Source organism: Lissotriton helveticus, chromosome 12, assembly GCF_964261635.1.
Source record: "Lissotriton helveticus chromosome 12, aLisHel1.1, whole genome shotgun sequence".
In the NCBI taxonomy this organism is placed as follows: Eukaryota; Metazoa; Chordata; class Amphibia; order Caudata; family Salamandridae; genus Lissotriton; species Lissotriton helveticus.
This window is the reverse complement of record NC_136073.1, coordinates 910,532,939-910,556,148: the sequence shown is the minus strand read 5'-3', so window position 1 is coordinate 910,556,148 and position 23,210 is coordinate 910,532,939.

Sequence of the window (23,210 nt, the reverse complement as noted above, 5' to 3'; positions counted from 1 at the left end):
AATTGTTGCTTGATGATTTCAAAAGGTTTTATGGGTCAATTTTTGGCTTGGATAATCTGAGTTCCATAGTAGCTGGCCTATGCATTTTTCATTTTGCTATTGTATATGTTCCTCTTTGATCTAAGGTGTTTTAGGTATTCAGTGGATAGTACAGATGTCCATGTTCTTTCTGTCAATCTCAGATTGATCATTTCAGAGTTTATATTGTCATTGAACCAAGGTCTGGAGATTTTAGTGGAAATATTTTTGTTGACTGGAGTCAATAGAATCAAATATGTCAAGACTAGAGGTATTATAGAACTCTGTGAGATCATGTACATCTACCATGCCTAACTGAAGAGTCAAGGCAGTATTTCTTCAGGTTGATAAGTCATTAGAATTAATGTTTCAGAGCTTCCTTTTCCATGGTTTTGGTTTTTTTTGGTTTGGTTTCTCTTCGTGGTCACCTCCACGCTGATGAGGAAGATGATGATGAAGTGGTCCGACCAGTTGCAGGTGATAATGGATTCCAATGTGATATTATTCATTTTAGATATGATAAGGTCCAATGTCTCTCCCTTGTTGTGGGTTGGACCATCGCAGAATTGGATCAGATAGTGATCTGATAGGAAGGATTTAAGGTAGTTTGGTTATTCCAGAGGACATTTTAAGGAAAATCTGGCCCACTTGAGGGTCATAGTTTGTTCAATGAATGGCGGATTTATCCAGGCGGGTGGTAGAATGTGTGTAGTTTGAAAATGAGGTTGTTGTTGCTCATGATGCTGATGCAGAGATATCCACAGGTAGGCAAGGTGACGGTTTCTGCTTGGTACACAGAGTTTGTCTTTCAGTAGATGTAGGCTATTCCACCGCACGTTTTCCTAGTTCTATCGATTCGAATTATGCTGTGGCTTTGAGGGACAGTAAGTCTTGGATAAGAGGAGAGGAGCTATTTATCCAGGTTTCCATGAGGATAGTAATATCAATCTCCTTTGTGAGGATGAGATCGTAAATATCAGGTGCATGTTTACTAGCTGATCTGCAGTTGAGAAGTATGCATCTCATTTGGCAAGTGAAATAGACAGTGGCAGCCTGGGAGATGTTACTGTGCTTGAGGTTATTGCTATTTACAGATCTGTGATTGTGGTTGAATTCTCTGTAGGGGTTAGCTTGAATGGCTTGGATTTGACCCCGGTAGGGCTTGTTGGTGTATATTAAGTTAGTATAAGAGAGGAGGAGGTTGCGGATGTCACTGTATGATAGATCAGCATTCAATCTCCGGGGATGACAGGAGGCATTGGGGAAGGGTATAGTTTTTGAGTTAGGATAATAGCCATGCTGGTCAATGGAGAGATACATGCCTTTTTGGGAGCTGGTCCAGTTCATCAAGACACCATTGGGTCTATGCATGGGCAGAAGCTCTTTCGTGATGGATGTCCGTTCCTGTAGAGTTTCTTTGAGGTGGCAAAATAACCCATTTTCCAGGCAAAAAACATAATTTTCAATGCTCATGAATAGGGCTGGGTGGTAAACTCCGCCAGTGGAGTTTGCGAATTTCCTCACTCCACGCTTTACTTGGCACAGACTCCACAACCACAATGTGGTGAAGTGTACTGGCGCTCACTAACTCTGTTACAAGTCCTATGAGAGGGAGGGGAGCACTGCATGAAAAAACAACATTACAGAAGAGAGACACCAAGCACTGTGTAAGAGTGGTTCTTGCACTGCATGAGTGAGTGAGAGTAGAGCATCAATCAAGAGATGACACTGCAGGAAAGTGACAGCACTGCACAAGAGAGACATCCACATTGAGCGTGAGCAACTGCAGGCACGGCGTAAGAAACCTTGCACTGCATGGAAGTCTTTCTCCACACTGAAGAGAAAACAGCAGAGGTGACAGACCATGCTTAAGAAAAAGACAGACTGCACTTTGGTGCAGGAAAGATACATGCTACACTGCATTAGAAATGGGGCTGGGGCAGCGAAGTATAAAAGACATCTGCATTTCATGACAGACCATAACACTACATGAGAGAAAGGGATCCACAACACTGAAAGAAACAGCCCATCATTGTAGTCAGTACCACAGTGTAAGAGACCCCTGGACTGCTTAGAAAAAGATCATCCTGAACTAAGGGAGAGGCATTTCCACTACTGTGTGAGAGATCCAAGCATTGTATGAGACAGGCGGTGAGAGTGCCAGGGGGAAAAGATGCATCTCAGAAGGAGAACATGTGAAGCATTTGAGCAATGCAAGGCTGGATCAGCACTGCAGAAGTGAGTGAGAGAGCGGGAGGATAAATAAAGAGTGCTGCAGTAGAGTGAGAGACTAAAGCACTGCACAACAGGACTACACTGTTGGAGAAACAGCACTCCGAGGGGCACTTGGCATCCCAGTAGTGTATGATACTGCAGGTGAGAGATGTCAGACCTATATGAGAGAAACAGCTCTTCCAGCCAGAGACACGAGTGTTGCATGAGAGTAAATACCAGCAGTGCATGGGACAGGATAGGAGCAGGACTTAAACAATCCGCCATGGCGTCAACAATGTCCGATGAGCGGGCCCAGTGGTTCTCACACTTTTAGCCATCACAAAGCACAAATCTACATTTATCTATGTTTGCTGTGCCTATGCTTTAGCCACCCCACTCCTTGTGTAATTGCCATCCTTTGTTTATGTTCTTGACAATGCTCAGCTCAGTAAGGGAATTATGCATGTGGCGCATGCCATTGCGTTTAGGGGGATATAAATATTACTGCCTAATAAATTAATTGCTATAAGACCAAACCATCAAAAGTTTGTTTTGCTTCAAAAATTTGCAGAGCTTATCTGGCTTCCAGTTTGTGTTAAGGTAGAGAGAGTGTCTTTGGCTGGTGCTAATTCTTCTGAATCTAATCTACACCCCCTGCTCCATTGTTCTATGGGGCTTACTCTTCCTCTCTGCAATCCTGCTATAAGGCCAGTGCATACAGGGCCTTAGGAACTACAGCAGCAGAGCAGGTTGAGCAGAAGCAGGCACTTTACTTGAGATTGAGGATGAAGTGCATTTCCTGGACGACATGATTGAAGACCATGACACTGTGGTAGGAGAGGCATGCGCTGTGCTGGGTGGTAGCGACCTCGAGCGGTGCTCTTACCTACACTAGAATAAAACTTAAACCCATTTCAAATATGCAGAGGCATCCTCAAAAATCCATCAGTGCATCCCCATGGATCTAGAATTGACACAGCCATTGCCTTAACCCTCACTCACCCCACACAGCCTGGAATGGCACTGTTGCCTATTTATTGACCTACACAGATGATGCAACAGCAGGCTGCCCTGAATTATAGGAGAAAACTTTCCACACAGCATCGTGGGTGTACTAAGCCTTGATCTTTTCCTTAATGCAAGTGGCTCATTAGCAGCAGATCTGTCCATGACCAGAAAACTGAATCCTCTCTATCAGATTGTGTATGCAACATTACTTTAACCAGGACCGAGCGGCATTCCACCACACGTGGAACTCCACGGAATCTCACTGAGTGTTTCGATAACACTGTGAATTCTGCGAGCTCCGTCCAGCCCTACTCATAAGTCACCTCTAGGGTAGGAACTATAGGCTCTTGCGGCAGAATGTAATGCATTTAAAAGGTAGGACATGTGTACTTAAGTTTTACATGTCCTGTCGTGTCTCTCCCAATGTCTGACAATGTGTTACTTACTACATTGCTAATAGTGCTAACATAAATTGGGAACCAAATAGAGATATGCTGTTTACACACAAATGAATTGTAATTTATAACCCTCGCTAATAGTGAGGACAGATGTTAAGTTCTGAAGATGCCCCTTTTAGAAAGTTGCTGCTGCAACAAATTAAAGAGTGCTGAATAAATCAAACATTCACCCCTAGTCAAGAGCTCTGGGTTCAGTCCATCGTTATTTTGCTCACTTCACCACCCCAGTTTGGACACAGCCATATTTAAATCAGCCTTGACCCTGTTCCTCATGGGAACAGCCCAGCCCGAACTGCCAGGCCAAGTCCTCCCTGCACTGAAAACTAGCATCCTTTGATCGGTTTCGGGACATCACCCCTCATCAGCCAGGCTAGATGAACCCAGGGGCACGGCATCCATCATTTGTTGCCCAGCATTTTCTGTACTACGTGGGATAGATTTGCCCAGACTTGGGTCCCTTGCTCACTGTGCCACTGGATTCAAGCTAGCCTGTCTCAGCTTTCAGCAATGTTCCACTAGGAATCTGGAAGGAGGTTTCCTTAACCGCAGTGCTTGTGGATACTAAGGCTTGTTGGTGGTCAGCCAGACTACTATCTGCTTTACTTGACACTCCAAGAGAAGGGATCCACCATGGATGGCACTCCACCCCTGTGGCTCCATCATAAGTATCCAGCATTTAATTTCACCCTCACCAGTCGCTGTGAAAATAAAATTGTGCTAGCTGTTGTGAACGGGCCTAGGGACTCACAAGATCATAACATGAAGTGGTTCCTTTGAACTCACACTCTAAGTAGCCAATTGCATCTTTGTGTTTTTCCCATGGACCGCAACTTTAATGTTTTACACTCCTAAAGTACTGCTTATATAACGCTTGAAAATTAATAACTCAGATTATCGTGTCTCTATTGACTTCATTTTAGAATCTTAAAATATATAGAAATCATAACTATTTTTATAAAATTGTGTCAGAATTCTCTGAAGTCATGTCAATTACTTATCACCCATAATGTTGATGTGAAATGCTTAACACATGTTACTCTAAGTATCCTGTCTGCTCTTTGTCACTCTACCAGGACAGAGAGGAGGTGTACAAGAGAATACCCGGGATCCATCTTTGTGTATTGTGCTGGTATTACAGGGTAAGGCACTCCGGGCATACACATAATAGTTTCGCCTTGCAACGCTCACACTATCGGATTAATTAAGTTTTACAGTTCTGAATGTGTCATTTTTATTGTTCTGCAAATAGTGATGGTCTACACTAATGTGTTCTCTGGTGATGGAGTATCCTACAGATAAGATGATGGTCTGCCTGTCCTATTTAAATGCGGACAGAATATAGTTTGACCATGGCATGAACACATTTCTCAAATGACCTGATGTAGTAAGGGCCATTGGAAGATTGGCTTCAGGTATTCTCACTTAATTTAGATTCATGGACATATAGCCATTTTTTACTGTCTGATACCAACAGGCAAATCCTGGTGACAAGGGCCTGTAAATTGTTAAAAAATAACATGCCACCCTTGCCATGGGAGATAACTCCCAGGGAGAGGGGACAGTTTTCTATTTCATTTTTAAAAACAAGCATTTACAATGCAACGGTCTCGCCCTTTGAAAAAGTTAGAGCTATTGGCATTGTAAATGACAACATTTTTATTTGTGTTGGTTATGAAAATAGATAAATACATGGCACTGTCATTTACAATGCCAATAGCTTAATCTCTCACAAATACCACACACAAACACACAGACCCACACAGAGTTCCACACACATACATACCTACAGAGCCACACGCAGAGCCACACACTTCCAGTAGTCGGTGGGCAGCGTGGAGCAGACCAGCACCCAGCCCGACAGGGCCAGTAGGAAGGCCACGATCTCCCCCGCCATGCTGGCCATGGTCCCCGGCGAGGGTCACAGGGCACAGGTGAGGGCAGAGGGTACAGGGGTGAGAGCTGTGGGCAGAGGGGTGAGAGCTGAGGGCACAGGTAAGAGCTGAGGGCACAGGGGTAAGAGCTGAGGGCACAGGGGTAAGAGCTGAGGGCACAGGGGTAAGAGCTGAGGGCACAGGGGTAAGAGCTGAGGTCACAGGTAAGAGCTGAGGGCACAAGTAAGAGTTGCTGGCACAAGGGTAAGAGCTGAGGGCACAGGGGAAGAGCTGAGGGCACAGGGGTAAGAGCTGAGGGCACAGGGGTAAGAGCTGAGGGCACAGGAGTCAGTGAGGGCACAGGTGAGGGCAGCGTGGTGAGGGCTGGAGGCCTGGGTTGAGGTCAGAGGGCACAGGTGCCAGACGTGAGGGCCTAGGAAGAGCTGAGGGGTAAGAGCTGAGAGTACAGGGGTAAGAAATGAGTGGGGGCCCGGGGTGAGATCAGATGGCAGAGGATTCAGAGCTGAGGGCACCTGCGAGGGCAGAGAGCAACGCGGCAAGGGACGAATGCCCTGCTTTAGGTCAGAGGGCAGTACGGGGCAAGAGTTGATGACCAAGGGGTAAGAGCGCTATGTCGGAGCCGGGCACCGGTCAGAGCTGAGGGCACAGTAGGGGGTGGAGCAGATGGACGCGGGGCTCAGAATAGGGCCCTTCTGGCAAACGCACTGGTGGGCGTCACTGTGGTTTCTTCTTGCTCCAAGTTCTTGCCCCGTGGTTGGTGTGTGCTCTCCAGACCATAGCTTCTCTCCCGCAGTGCTTCTACCTCACCCTCACACACACACCTGCCCACCAGCGGACTCCTCCCACCACCCTCCCCCTAGCCCCACCTAACAAAGCACCTGGGTCACAAGCAGTGAACAGCGTGCACAATGAGGGAAGAGGGGCAGAAATGCACGCACAATGAGGGAAGGGAGGGCAGAAAAGCACGGAACAGAGGCAAGAAAACGGCACAGACAAGAGCACAGACAGCATTGGGGAAGGGCGAAAAGAGCAAAGAGGGGGGGTATACCTGTAGCAATCGAGGAGGGGCACAACTGGCCGCCCTGGGCCCTTGCATAGAGCAAAAGATGGCGAACGGGGGGGCAAGGGGGGTGCATCGCCTGCAGGGAGGGGGAGAAGTGACGTAGCAGGGGCAGATGGAACTAGGAGCATAAATCGCAGCCGTCGAGATGGGAGGTAAAGGGACGGGGTGGGGCGGAGCCAGCTGACATCAGGTATCACTAGCAGCGGAGAGGAGAGAGTGCAACCAGCGACTGCAAGAAAATAGGAGGGGCGGGGGGAAATAGAAAAGAAGGGAGGAGGTGAGACGAGCTAAGAAAGGAATGAATGGCAGAGCTCAGATTAGGGTGAAAGAAAAGGAGGAGTAGAAAAGCAGTGAGGGGCAAAAGGTAGTGAAGGGGCTCGAGGAAATAGGTGAATGAGAGCGCGAGGCACACGGATAGAGCGCTGGAGGAGTGGGTTTAGAGAGTAGGCAAAGAAGGTGCGTTGGGGATATGGGAGAGTGAAATGAGCACGAGAAGAGAGTAAGAGTCCGTGTGCTGCAGGCAGAGGGGCTATGCACATCAGGCAGAAAGGTGCCGTGCAGTGCTCGCGAAACATCCAGTCCTACTTCAAGTGGGTGTGGTAAATATCTACTCTTTTATAGCAGCCTTCCAGATTCCTATTCCTCAGAGATGGCAAGTGATCATTTTCTGCCTGCAGCTGGGCAAGTCACTAGTGGTTTTGCAAAGGAGTCTGAAGAAACCTGCTTGCTGCTCCCGTCGTCTTCAGGCCAAAGAAGCAAAAAGGCATATCATTTCTTCCTGTCCCCAAATAAAATGATGACGATAATTACTCTGCAGTATTGGCAGCGGTTCAGCCACATGCACCCAGTGGAGAATGCAGCTGCAGGGCACCGCCGCTCCCTCGATGTCGTCTCCTGGCCCCGGGGCGGCCGCTCCTGTTTTTTAAATCTCCGCTCAGTTAAACAAAGAGCCGCTTCCAGCGCCATTTTGAGGCGAGATCGCCCGTCGAGATTTCTGCTGATTTCACGGCAGCGAAGCGGTATCATTGTGAGGCTTTTTGGCATGTCTCAGGGGTCAGTAGTGCACACTGTTTCACAGCTGCGATGGATCACAGTCTGCTCATTATATTTTGTAGCAACTCCTCATGCCGCCATTTCAGCTGCCGGGGGTGTGTTCCGCTCATTCGCTAATTAAGTATACAAAGCTGCATGGATGCTACATACAGCCACACCGCAAGGCCAGCACTTGTCCTAAAATGTTCAGTGAGTGCCCTTACATATAATCACTGACGCTCTGCAATAAACGATATTTCCGCCGATATCTGCCCTTAATGACCACGGGGGGGGTAGCGGGCGGGAAGCACAACAGCAAGCACTCTCCTGAGGACAACTTTTTAACAATGACGAAACAAGTCAGGTCCCGGGCCGGCAGCCAATCACAGCGCGGCCCAGGAAATGACGTCACGGGGGTGTCCCGGGCCGGCAGATTCGGGGGCGTGTTTTTCGTGCTCTCCCCTTCCCATTGGCTGGAAGGTAAAATTCCAGCCAATGGGAAGAGGAGAGGGCGTGACTTAAAAAAGACACGGAAACGCCCCCGAATCGCGTTTTTACGGGGAAAGCGTGATTGACAGCCAATCTCTTCCAATGGCTAGCCTCCATTTATGGAGCTAGCCAATGGAAGACAGAGGCGGGACCAAAGCCCCATATGTAGGACATAAGATTTCGCCCTAGGCGGAGCAACTGCTATGCAGTTGCTACGGCCAGGGCGAAACCTAACTAAAGTCTGTTTCAGGAGTTATATACTACATTACCCTGACAGAGGTAACTCTGCCATCCACCCTCTGTCTTTTTTAATCTTTTCTGATACCAATCTTAGTGGGGTTGCAACAATGTTAATTACAGGTGCTTTTTTATTAGCGTGGTCCTAAGTAAAAGGGACAATCCTACACCCCGCTGCTATTCTCTACCTGACCCAGGAGCCTTTCTGTGTTTATTGGTCATGACTTCACGATGATAATTTAACATAATGTGGATAATTTGGACTTCTTCATAATGATTTTTCAGCCTGGAAACGTCACACATGTGGTTTGGTCCTGACAGGGCTCTATCCTTCTTTGTTTTCAATGCTGACAAATTATCTGCATTGTGTAAGGTAATTCAGAAAACTACATTTGTAAATTGCAACTCTTGAGTCTCTTTCGGAATTTTTCCAGTGAGGTAGCCACACAGAGCTGGAGGAGGAGGTCTTTCCAGATCTTGGCTGTGATGTAGGATAAGGAGCGACTTCCAATGCAGGTTGGGCAGATGCGGGGTGTTTGCGAGGATGAGTGAAGAGGAGCAGAGGTGTGTAGTGGGTTGGTGGATCTCAGTGGATGGTTGAGATAGGCAGGTCCTAGGTCATGAAGGGCTTTGTAGCCTCCTGGTTTTAATGCTCCCCGGTTGCTTAGGCAATAACACAACAGCTATATGATTTTCTTACAGACCTTCATGTGTTCCGTTAAAGTGAGGGATGAGTGTTTGCCCTCCTCACACTGCACTATGATAGTCTCAGTTATGAACTAGGTTTACCCACGTCCCCTCTTTTTTATTCAGTCTTTGTTACCAAACACTTCTATATGAGCAATTAATATATTCTTTGGAACCCTTGCATACTGACAAGTGAGGTACAGGGACCATATTGAGGAACAACGGTGAAGGCTCCTCCCCCACAATACCATGCTCATGCCTGCCACACATGCTGCACCATCACAGCAAGATGCTGATGGAGGATTGCAGCGGGGGCATTACTTAACAGCTCTATTAGGCCCCAAGTGTCCAATTGGCCCCAATCTTTGCTGCAAACTTGAGGTGGTTGTTCCCAAGTCTGTGACATTGAAATGAGGTAGCCTCTAACCGCCGATTGCTACCGCCAGCGTCAGTTTTGGATAGCCTCTTACCTCGCACCCCTGTCACTGCTCCCAATTCAGAAAACTCCTCAAGACATGGCTTTTTGAACAGTAACTCATCAAATCCCCCGCACCCCCCCCCCCCCCAGCGCCTTGAGACCCTTCCAGGTGAGTAGCGCGCTTAATTAATTTGTTGATTGATTGATTGAATGGCTCGCGGAGGTGGTAGGCTCAGGAGTACAGCAGGCAGGCCTGGAGGAGAGCTGCGAGTGTTGGTGTGAGGTGTGCACCATACAATGGCATATTGAATGTTTCCCCTTCTGCTTGCGAGCCCCGTTTGGCACTTGATGTTTGGGGTGTGGGGGTGCTGGTGCCAGTGTGAGTTTGTCAGTATCCGCTCCAGTCTAGAGCTGAGCAGGCAGTGGGCAGCCTGAATTCCAGCCTTAGCCTCGTCTGCACTAGCTCTACCCTCCTACGTCAAACTTCCAAAAAGTCTATGGTTCCCAAGTTCAAGTATAGCCGAAACAGCAGGACAACATTGGACTACATTGGGCATTACTGGACATCACAGGCAGTTCAACAGCCACTGGGTACCTAGGTGTGTGGTGGAGGTGGCAACCTGCAACTCCAGGTTGTATAAGGTAAGTGAATCCTTCAGGCTCCTCAGAATTACTCCATCTGCTGCTGCTTATTGATCACCTACTGCTATTGCTATTGCTGCTGCATTATATGAACTATACATGGGCCATAGTTTTACATCAGATTCTAAGCCGTCGTTGGTCCCTTCACTGATAAATAGGGGGAAAGTCGTGCTCAAGCCATCTGCGCTGCTGGGGACTTCAGCCCCGCAAGCCCCACTACCCCCTTAACACCACACTTGTCAAACATGTGTGACCTGCGACATTCCCTTGTTATAGCTCAGAAGGCCCACGACATTTAAGAATCTGAGATGGGGCAGATAAAGGCCACGGGAAAAAAGAAGGACAAGAGAACAGGGACTGGAGGAAAAATTATACACAGCCTTGATTCCTTCTTTATTAGTACAGCGAACGCCTTAACTAAGGAGATTGAATGCATAGAACAATGGCTCTCTAGTGAGGAGGTTAGAAGTGGTCAGATCATTATTGAAGATCAGCCCGGAAACAAGGACATTTTGGAGCCTGAGTTGGAGATGCCCCACCCCCACCATAGCTTATCAGACATACAGTATGTACATCATGGAGCCTGATCTTTGGCCCCAATTTACCACCCAAATAAGAGGAAAAGGGGAGGGTGTAGATAAACTAGCGCACTTAAATCTAAGAAAGCAAACAAGGCAACATGACTTAATCCTTTAACCCAGGCCTCGTTATATGGTAACTTGGATGATAATTGTCATAGATTGGAATGCATCATGGCATTACAATTACAGCCTGTGATAAGTAGATTAGAATTGATAGAGCAACGATTGTCACAAATATTCAGCACACGCCAGAAAGAACTCTAACTAGCATCCTGAATCCACTATCAAAATCTTTTATGTCAACACTAGAGGCAAGTGGAAAGACCAAGCAGGGATAAGGAGATAGGACCCCACAACAATTCATGCAGCAACAGGCCCCTGCAAGTATACCATGTCTGGATAACTGTCACGGGGGACAACGCACTCTAATCAAGACAGAGACAATGCTCTCTCAGTACCAGACCAATCAGGCTTGAGTACTGCTGGAAACCCTAATCCGGATAGTCCCTCTCAAAATCAAGTAGCTCACAGACAGTTGGCCTCAGAGGTAGAGGCAGCCTTAATAACCAGCACAGTGGGAGCAGCAGGTAGGGAAGAACTTTGAGGGAGATCACAGAGGGTCCAGAGATTTGATCTGCCACCAGCTTCTGCCCCAGATATCCTTTTTTTGGTACTTTGAGTGTTTATAAAAATAGCCTAATGGCAGGGCAAATATCTAGGACAGTCCCAGATTGAAACAACAGAGCATATTTTAATGGCAAGAAGAGTAAAGTGGGTAGACCCACAATGAACAGCATATAAGGGGATTGAATAGGGGTGAGCCTAGATAGTCAAGGACAATTGCCCCTTCCCTAAACTCCTAGATATTTGCCCTGCCATTAGGCTATTTTTATAAACACTCAAAGTACTCAGAGGGTAAAGAGGGGGAATCCTATGATCAATTTTAACTTCAATCATGGAACCAATCCCCTAACAAGATCCAATGTGCCTCTTCTTAGAAACAGATATACCCCATTGGGGAACTTAGAGGACTGCAAATGACTGGGTATCAAAAACAAAGTGTCAGCTGAAGTCTAGGGTAACATCCTCAAAGAAGGATAATGAGGTGCAGGGTGAAATAGACTCCCTAAGACTGGTTACCTCGAATTTAGCAGGATTTAAGAAGAAAAAGGATGGAGCGTGCGGTGGCAGTGGCAAGATGGATGCACCCTGAGGAGGCTCCGCAGCGTTGGAACAAACTTCACCGCGAAGGGACTTCTCACCGGAACCGCACCTGCTCACAATTAGATGTGAGTACGTCAGAAACCGACAGGACTGCAGTGGCGAGTTTCCGACCAACGTAATGTACTCCTAGCTCCAATTTTCAGCGCGCTTTTGATTCTGCTTTCATGCCCGGCATTGCGGCCGCCATTTTGTGCACGCTCAGAGCAGCGCTGCACAGTTCTCGCTCAGCACAACATTTATTACGGCTGCCACTGTGTGCACTTGTCACAGCGCTAAAAACAACAGAAAGGAATAAAGAAACAAAACCTGAATAGATTTCCTCAGCATAATGGCTGCATTTGTATTTGTGCCTGGGTCTTAGAATCAAACTCTGCCTCAGTTGATTTTGCATCTTGGCTGCCATCATGTGGTCATTTGTAACTGCGCAATTTAATTCACCTCAGCCTAACAGACATTGCAGGTAATTCTGTGTGTGCATTTAAAATAGTGCAATCAACTATCTATCAAGTTAAACAACATTGTAGCCGCTAAGGTATGCGCATTTTTAATGGCGCAATTATTATGGCTTTATTCCAAATAGCATTTTTGCTGTCATTATGTGTGCACTGGTATTAACCTGTACTTACCTGAAATGCAGTTCACCTCATCATCTATGCACTGAGCCTTCCAAAACAGCTCCTTCCTATGCGCAGTAGGTTTGGATAATGTTACAGCGTTTAGTGCACACTAATTTGTTATTCTAATCTTCAACTGGATTTAGGAACCTGTTTACTCACTAGGAAGGCAGTAATCCTCTCTTCACCAATCCTTTTCCTTATTGCAGTTGGAACTTTTTTGTGTGCTTGTTCAAGCAACGCTACTTGCCCCTGGGTAAATTCCTATTGCTACTTACTTTATTCTACAAGTACGTACGGTCATATCTACCAGTATATTGGCTGCTTTTCAACGCTTTTAGTCTACACTGCGTCTACTTAGATTACTGTTTTGATACCTACTATATTTTGTTCCACAACGACTCTATTTCTAGTGATTCTGTAGTTGTATCCTGTTTTTTTCCCGATTTGTGCTCTTAACTTTATTTTAATATCCTCTTCATCGTCCCAACATGGATCTTACGCAGTCTAACAAATTTCACGGAACTTCAGGGACCGCTTCTGGAGATCATAAAGACTCTACAGTTAACAATAGCAAACGCCTTAAGAAGGACCCCTCCTCTCCAACCAAGTCTCCTCTTCCCATCACATTAGAAGACATCATGGATGAATTGCTTCTCTTTCACCCATTCATGTCGGATACCACGACCACCCTTCAAATTATCGAGGAAAAATGGTCCGGTCTTGATATGAGACTATCTGATTGTAGTGTAGTTCCTATATTCCCAATAGGCTCTGCGCATTGGAATAACATAAACAGCAGTTTTGACGTAGGAATGAGGTCATCTAGGTCTCTACTGACTATGTTAGACTTAATTAGTTTTGCCAGCTAGCTCAGAGGTCACTAGAAACTTTCTCGAATGTTCAGGAAAGAGTTAACCGTCCTGATTTAGACAAGAAGGGATTAGTTTCTGACAACCGCATAAACATGACAACTTTGCTCCCTCAGAATAAAGAGTGTATCTCTAGAGTCGTGTGAAAACAATAGACAGTTATTTCACTCAGTCAATCGTGCATACTTAGGGGCAGATTTATGAAGGCCTTGCGCCGCCGGTGCATCACCTTTTCCCATGTTAAAAATGACGCACGGGCGGCGCAAGGCCTTCATAAATCTGCCCCTTAGTTTCACCAGAGTGCAGAGAAATAGAGAGATGGGCGTTTTCAATAAAAGGTGTTATTTATTGAGCAGTCTTCTTTCTCGTGCAAGGGAAATGAGTTGCCACAATTGCAATACTTATCATAAAGTAAAGTACGTACAGTAAAAGGAGTATTATGAAATAATACTGTAAAAGCATTGATATGGTTTCTTAGCCATATGATATTTTAAAATGGATAAAATATATACATACATAAAAACATTGACTAACGAACTCAACTGGTGCTTCTAAGATACGCCTACCCCGGTGTACCTGACCTAAGCCTAATACGTGGGAAGGAGTAAGTAAGTTGCAGTTTAAGTTAAGTTAAGTTTTTGCCAAGAATCTGAATCAAGGGTTTAGTCAGCTCCGTACCTTGGTAATAGAATGTAGGAGGTCTTGTATCTCTCTCTCAGGACTCGATCTCCCAGCAACCCGCAAGGGTGACTGGAAACACCGGAGCTGGATTTCTCGGCGCGAGAAAAGACAGCGTCTCTCAGTGCTTCAAAAGGGAGGGGCGGCTTCCTTTGGCTTCTCGCATCAGCTGGGCTTCGGGTAAGTAGATTGCCGCCCTGCTCCAAACCACCGTGTGTGTGCTTAAGGCAACGTTGGTATATTTATACCTGGAAGGTGCCGGGTTTGACGTAAGGTTGGACATAAGACGTCACTAAGAACTAACAGTTCTTGCTGGACTCTAGAAGTTCTTGTGCAAATCAAAACAAGAGCAGGGGGATTTCCCGTGCTGCTGGAGGCTTGGTTTGTTTAAAGAACGCGTTGTACTTTCTAGGAGTCTAGGGGAGTAGCCTTGCCGTATTTGGACTGCATGGGCTATTACTAAATATGGATATGATTCTTATGCCTTTATAAGGATATTATTTATTATAACCACATAAGGTCATAAATCGGGAATATCGAATTAGGGTCCTAGATAGAAACACAACACCCACTCCACGTACTAATGTCCATCATTACTAAAAACTAAGCAATATTAAACATATAATGATGCATGTGTGTTTTCCAACCCACCACAAAATACATAATTCGCATTTGAAATGGTGTATGGTAAATACACGAAAATTAGTATTTGTACTGTACGTTTTTCAAGCAGTGGTATCATTCAGTTAAATGCATATATATATATATCAGCTGAATGAATTGCAAAAATTACACATGAAATGGCTCTAAATACAGAAAAGAAGGTTGAGACCATTTCATCACATATTTATACAAATGCTGTACCTGTGCTAGAGGCTGAGGTAAAATATTGTCTCTAGAGTTCCTAAATTAGAAGCTCTGTTCTCTAAGAATAGTTCTACTTTAAGCAGATCACCATGTGCCAGAAAAAAGGTAAATATTTTGGAAGTGAAAAAAAATATTTTCGCTTTCAGGGGAAAAAATAGTTCCAAATGTTTTCAGTAGTTTTGTTTATCAAAAACTGAAGGCCGAATTCAGAGTTCAGGGAATGCTGTGTGCTTGTTGTTTTAAAAGTTATTCTCATTGACTGGAGAGAACATCATTTCAGACAGGCTTGCAAAAAAATGGTCTACAACATCAGGTGGAAATTCGACCCAGTTCGAAAAAGTTGAAATTGTGCACATGTGAGAATGATTGCTATCATCGATGTCGGGATCAGCAATGCTCACATGAGGTTGTACCTGTTTGGTGCTGCTTTCCTCTCGTACTTCACCGCCACCTACTCGTAATGGTGAAGTCTCAACGAATGCCGTCATCAGAATAGGTAGCCGCTGGGGACAACACAATGCATGAGTCGTTACAGGACCTAGCAAATTATCGATATCCATTGGTACTGCTGATGGTAGTGTAAGACAGACATTCAACACGCATTCTTCTCCGCATAGCAGACATCGAAGCACAGGTAAGATGCAATTCTGCCAGATGGGTATGAATGAAAGAAACCATGTTGTATTCAGATCTCTTAGCCGTGCTAATCCGATGACTTTAGTGATTCGGTCTCGGTAGCGTATTGCTAGGATCGTTTCTTCCATCGTAGCTGGAGCTTTGTCTGTGGCTTGGCTTGCCATATCGGAGCAGGAGGATCAAAAATAAAATTCCTGCTATGAGTCCCAAAAGAAGAGGCAGGCCGCCGAAAAGGTAATGAACAAAATTCGGGAAAATGCCCAGAACTGTTTCAAAGGGTGCTAACAGCCCCGAAAAAATTGTCTTAAATACATGTGCGATGCCACTGGTATCAGACATGTTTAAGATTTGACCTAACATTTCTACGAAATGCACGGGCAATTTGTTGATAATAGGGAATGTATCTCTGCCGCTGTCCTTGCAACTTGCAGATCATACGTTTCTTTGGACGAGGTTAAAGGCACAGTTGTCTGTAAAAGAACTGACTTCATTCTGCTTAAAGTATCAATTCGAATAGAAGAGATATTCAAAGAAGGCCATATTGCCGCCTCCATGTCTGGATTGCTGTTTGGATACAATGCTTGCATACAGCAAGTGACCAAGGAAGTAACGCTCACGAGATAGGCTTTTCCTGGCACCATGCCACAACAGCTGTGGTCACTTATTAGAACATAGCTGCCGTTGGAAAGCTGTCTAAAGAATGGCTCAATCTGTGTTGCAGGAGTACCATGCAGGTGACATGAAAGGTTATTTGTAAACCTTCGCAGGCTCCATGCAAGTTAATACCTTGACACAGAAGTGTACTACTTAGTGATTTTTTACAATTATTACCACTAAGAAATACCTCCTTTTTACCTTCACTATAACATTTGTGTGTATAAGGTAAATTCCATGTTGACTTTATGTATCCTTTACCCAACCTTTCATACGGGCCTGCTGGTATATATTTTTGGCAATACTTAACCTGGAAAGTTGTAATCGGAATTGTAATTGTTCCGTGTATTATCCATTCAATGATAGGTCTCTCTGACATTGTCAATGGTAATCTCTCAAGTTTTTTAATGCTCAGAATAGTATAGTCTGCTCCTTTTTGTGCCAAACTGATTTGTTTATCAGTAAGGTTAAAGATAGAGAATAATGACGTTATGTTGATTAGACGCCATGGCACGTAGCCTGAACGCAGATTTTGCAACGTCCAGCCAAGTTGTACAATAGAACGCAATTGAAACTGATCATGTTGTAACATTAGTAAGTCCTGCTCTATTATATCAATAGCAGATGATACAATGCTGTCCAGTGAATATATTCTGGAGGACAGAGTCGTTAACCCATTGTCCACTACAGAAAGTGATTTTTCCAAATGTATACGATCAATTTCTCGTATTTTTTCAGTTGTTTCAATTTGTGTTACTTTCCAAGCCTCGTTGTAAGCAGCGTATATACCGGCGTATATGAAATGTTTTTGACGCTGTTTGCGTGGTCCCCGTATGAAATCACGCAAGTCAGCACCGTCTTTAAGTAAAGTCAAGTGTTGCTTAATTTCAGCCAGTGTGGATTTCTGTAGCCACTCAAGGCATAGTTTCCCTACACTGTATGTTGTAACTATCCCTGGATGTTGTCTCTGGGAGTATCTTGGGTCTGGCCTGTTCAGTTTTAACCCCTGTATTTTGTTCAGGAATCTATCTTGACAGTTATTAGTGTCTGTGGGCCAGACCAACCATTTTTTCCAATCAGGATTTGTTCTGTTTTGTTGAAAAATATGGAATACGTCTATTTCCTCATCTGTAGTGCTATTACTATCAGGTATGGGCTTTGGAATAGACGGTTTGTTTAAGTCTTTTATCTTGGCTAAACCAGGACAGGTTGTTTGCTAAATGGTGTCATTCAGGAATATTATCTGTTCTGGGATCATGCAGGCTCTAAATAATGCTTCTAGACCTTGTACCTGCCATTCGTTTGAACCCCAGATGGTTTTTGTTTCAATGTTATTTTTCCAAAATTCAAAACCAAATGTAGATATTTTGTCATAAAATTTTTCAGAATAAATCAATTTAGTATTTGTCAACATTGTTTTCATTCCTCTCTTATTTAACATTTTAAAATAAAACGTTTCTGGATCAGTTGTGTTAAACCCTGAGAAGTATGGGAATTTCTCATAAAATGTTTTCGAGCTGCCTTTTGGCGGAGTTGCACAATGTTCCCATTGGTTATAATTAAAAACATTTCTAGGTTGAGCAGATTTATGCAAATAGTGATGACCATAATGATTATAGCAATACATTTCTTCATATTTTGCTGAACCCTGCAAATAATCTTGTTTAGTGAATTTTGCTGACATTACTAAATCTGACATCATATTATTAATATTTTCAAAGTCCCAATCATCAGAGAAAGTACTTGGTTTTACAAAGTCACTTAATGAAACCTTGAACTGGTGTGGATATTTCAGGAGCTCAATCGGGCCATAAATGTCATAATCAGTTTTGTCCCGTGCTACCCCACCGGGTATTGGATTGGCTGTGATGTTCACTGATGACAGTTCTCTTTTCTCGATGTGAGAGGATCTGTGAGGCTTTAGGACCAAGTTGATGTTCTGACTTGCTGTGTCCATTGTACTATATTTTCCTTCAATGAATTTTCACAAACATAGAACCATGATGAGCCAAAGTAGGAGGAAAAGTACACCTAACACAATCCAAAATTCAATCCATGGTGAAATCAGATATGTTTCTTTTAGTTGATGAAAAAGGTCAGTCATTTTTTCTTTGAAAGTTTTTGTTGCTGGCGTTTCTTTATGCTCGCTTGGATCATCAGAAAAGTCATCGAAATTGATGAAGTAGCCAGATGCAGTTCTGTCAATTGTTGGAATTGCTTCCGGATTTTCATTTGTCTTTGGATCTTTCTTTGTTACATTAGTTTAGTCTGAAGCTACATCATTGTAGACAGGTGTTTCTTGACGAACTGTTGCAATTTGGGTTTCAAGAGGCACAAGTTCCAATGCTTTGTTGCACAGTCCTTTTTTATTCACTGCAGGTTTATCAAATGTGATTAGTCTCTCAGTTTGAACGTCTTGGATTGTAGCAAGATTTGGTCTTATGCTATTTCTTGGGAGTCCACTGGGCCTACTACTTATTATTGGCCACATGATTGTGGTTTTACCAGGTCGATGGATACAACTCGGTTCTTCTTTTTACCAGCAAGGGGCGGTAGTACAACTGATCTTGTTCCGCTGACAGCTAAGACAGGTACTGCTTTTCTGTAAGAAGGCCCAAATTCCTTCTTCACCGCGATCTTCTCTCTGACTAGATCCCCAATCTTTGGAATCCAGACAGGTCTTGCTGGGACAGGTGGTTTTTCTTCAGTGGCTGTTGGCTTTAACTTTATATTACTCAGACTTCTTCTTGTTATATTTAAGTCCTGTAAAACAGCCAAACGATCTTTGATATCAAGGGATTTTTTATTTACCACTGAAGTCTGACTATCTAAGTCCTAGATGTGCATTCTAGTACCGAACAATAGTTCGTACGGAGTGATACCTTTTAGAGAATTTCTTGGCAGATTGTTAAGACTACGTTGGGCACTTGTTAAATGTTTGACCCACCTATCACCCGAACCTAATACCCTCACCGTTATAGATTGCTTTATGTCACGGTTTTTTCTTTCCACTACCGCATTACCCTCAGGATGGAAGGGAGAAGAGTACCGCAATGCAATGCCCATGCTAGCCATGGCCTCTTTGTAAGCTCGAGAGCTAAACGCAGGACCCTGGTCAGAATGTAGCATGCCAATTGCGTATGTGCCGATAAAGACTCGCAAATCTTTTATAACAGTTCTGCGGTCAGCCGAGCGCTGGGGCCACATCCAAATGAATCTCGTGCAGGAATCCACTGCGACCATGATATATTTATAGTTGCCATCCCTTTGTAAGGGACCACAGTGGTCCAGGTAAACACACGCTAATGGTTTATCTGAGATTAGAAGGGGCGTTTGTGCTGGTCGTTTCACTGTTGATACTTTCATTCTTTGGCATATTTCACATTCTAGAACATAGTTTCTAGTCTGTTTCCTCATGCGTGGCCACCAATATCTCTGTTTTAATAATGATATTGTGGCAGAAACACCAGTATGTGCAGAGGCGAGCCCTTCGTGTGCCGCTAAAATTAGTCCTAATCTGTGTTGCAGGTTTGGAATTGCCCTATCCCCAACTCCAGGGATTCGAGCAAAAGGAACATTATTCGCATCAGTTATGTATGAGTACTTTACTGGAAAGCCGTTTGGGAGTGTTTTTCTGTCATCTTTGACTAAAGCACTGACAGCTTGCATTATATCGCTGTCTATTTTTGTTTTTGACAAGCTGATAGCTGCTAAGGAAGCCGTTTGCACAGCTGCCTTTGCGGCTTCATCAGCCAATGAATTCCCCACAACTTGAACGCCATCACGTTGATGACTCAGTGTATGGATCACGTGAGTCTTTTGTAGTTCTTTCTGTAAAAGAACTACTTGTTCCCAAAGCTTTTTATGCTTGATTGTGCCACCTTTTGCATCTTTGAAGCCGTTTTGAACCCAGTTCTGCAAGTATTCATTGTAAGACTGAACGCAGTAATATGAATCGCACACCATTAGTGTGGGGAATTCGCGATCGGTATTTTCAAGCGCCATCTTAAAAGCCAGTAGTTCAGCTAGCTGAGCTGTACAATCTCCTAAAGATTGAGTTTTAGTGACCAGCGGTCTAAATTTTCCTTCGTGCCAACGAACTTTAACAATTGCGCACGCAGCACTGTAAACTTGTTTATCCCCAACTGCGGGTTGTGCTGATCCGTCTGTATATATTATACAGCCGTATTGTTCCAGAGGCAGGATTTCGATCGGCAGAGGACATTCATATTCGTATTGGAGAAATTCTTGTGTTTTTAAATTAGGATCAAATTCGTATACTACGTCTGTTGCAGCAAGAGAATTAACCCATTGTATCCATCTCGGATGTAGTGCTTTAGCATTTAGAATGCTTGCTTTTGTTACTGCCTCTAGGGCAGGTACTGGTGTAACGATTATTATTCGTTTACCTTGTGCTAGGGCTCTTTCTTTTGCTACAGCAGTCTGAACCGCAGTTAGAATTTTTTCAGTAGAACTGAATTTCATTTTAGCTTGTGTGTACAAGTGGGATTTGTAAGCAATTGGTACCGTTTCTCCCTCATTAGAGGTCAGGTACGTGAATCCGCATCTTCCTGGGATGACTCGGATTACAAGGTTGCGTACGTTTTCGCGAGTTTGCAATTTTGTTTTAGCTAACATGTCTGTTTGCAATGATCTTAAAATTTCTGTATGTTTCTGAGTCCAATTGATTGGTTTGAAATCAGGTTTTATTAATTCATAGAGAGGTTTAACCCTCTCTCCATAATTTAGAATGTATGTTCTTCCGAAATTCAGGAAACCTAGGATTGATTGTAAGTTCTTCAGCATTTTTGGTGCTTGGAGTACAACACATTTCTCTAAGAAATTGTCTGCAAGGCTTTTGCCTTCACTTGATAATTCATATCCTAAAAACAGGACAGTTAGATGAGCAATTCGTGACTTTTTAAAGTTGAATTTGTACCCTTCAGCTGCGAACCCAAGTATTATCGTGTTCACTCTTTTCAAGTGTGTCTCCAGGTCATCATCTGTGAGATAGATGTCATCGACACAAGATAATGCCTCATCATCATATATTTGTAGTAACTCTGTTACCCTTGCTGAGAATAATCCTGGGCTATTCTTGAATCCCCGTGGGAGTTAACAGAAGTGTTTTAGCGACCCCATTATTGAGAAAGCGGTCAAATACCTGCTTTCAGGTGCTATGTTTTGACAAAAGAATCCATTAGAGATATCTAATGTTGTTTTATGTTTTTTGCGCACAATGTTATTCATTAGTGCTGCACTGTGTGAATTTTGTACTGCAAATGTTTTGCAACAGGAGTTTAAGTGTCTATAGTCCAAAACTAGACAATATGAATCGTCTGGCTTAGAGACAGGAAACAAAGGATTATTCATTTGTGAGGTGCATGTTTCAATCACCCCCTGGTATTCAAGTTGATTTAAGATCTCCCTGACTTGCTTTTTAGCTTCTTGTTTAACTGGGTACTGCCTTTGTGCAGTGGGCTGATTTTTTAACTGGATTTTGTGAGGAGGAGAATCTTCATCCCATCCTACATGATTTTTATATAATGCAGGGGCTTGGGCCACTGCCCATTTTCTTGCTAATGTGTATTTTTTATGAATTGGAATATGATTTGAGAAGGCAGGCATAATCATTCTTCGCCATGAGGGCACTCCCTGACAGACTCTGGTGGCCAGTCTTTTTCAGCTAACAGGATGTCATAGCCTTTAGATAAGTTATCCCAAAAGAGAACCCTTATTTTCCTAGTTTTATCCCCCTCTATACGCAATGTTATCTCGTATAATTTATGGGGTTTGCTAACTCTGGAGTCTGCAGTTTCCACCTGAATGTATTCATTCTTGTCCACTGTCTCCAGAAGAGTCATCAGGATCTTGCGAACTATGGTTACTTCTGCTGCGCTGTCTAGCACTGTCTGGGCCCACTCTCCGTTTTTCAGTTGTGTCCTCAGTATCCTTGGCATGTTTTATTGTAATACTGGCTACCTTCTTTCTTGGAAGTTGTAATTTTTTACTTTGATGAGCAGGTTCCTTGTCTTTGGACTTGACGTGCTCTTCCTTGTGTTCTGACCGTCCTCTTCTTTCCGATTTCTGTTAGAAATTCTGAAAAGATCGAGAGGGACGTGTATCAATATCTTGATATCTGTCAGATTTTCTCAATTTATCCCTATCTCTAAGGTTAAATCTTTTCTCAGAGGGCTTCCTTTGGGGAGACTTGTTTCCTCGGTCTGGAGATCTATTTCTCCGTTGAGGAGACCTTCCTCTGGACTGGAATCGTTTTTCTTTGGGAGTGGATTGCTTGTTACCATCCCAACTCTTTTTTGGAGTATTCAGATTATTTTTAATAAAAGTTTTTTCAGGACTTTCAATTAGGTGTGGTTTTAATGGTTTCCCACCCAAACTATCTCTGCCTAGTTATACATAGGATTTTTCTATGATTCTGGCAAGTTCAAAAGGTTGTTCTGCTATATCTGTTTCTTTCAATTTCTGGCGGATCGCCACAGATGCTGCTTCTCCTTTTATGTTGGCTAACAATATAGCTGAGACCTGCTTGAAGTCATTCAGTAATTTCATACCCAGAGTTAAAGCAGGTTCTGGACCGTATTCATTTTGAATCTGTCTTAGTACATCTGGTATAACCGCCATAGACGGGACACCATGTGTTTTTGTGTAAATTGAAGCAAAGACTGTGCCCCAAGTGTCACAGTCCTCCACTTGTGGTGCGATCACCATTGGAAGGCAGATAGTCAGAATTCTGTGTTTCTCATGAGGTGTAGTATTAGGAAATACTGCCTCTATTTGAGTTATTTTTTGTGCTAACCAGAATGGAATTTGTTCCCGTTTGGCGGGTATTTTGCCAATGACTGATTGTAAAGTCTGTGGTGTGATTTTATTTGTGTTCCCCTGTTGAGGGGTTTGTTGTGGAATTC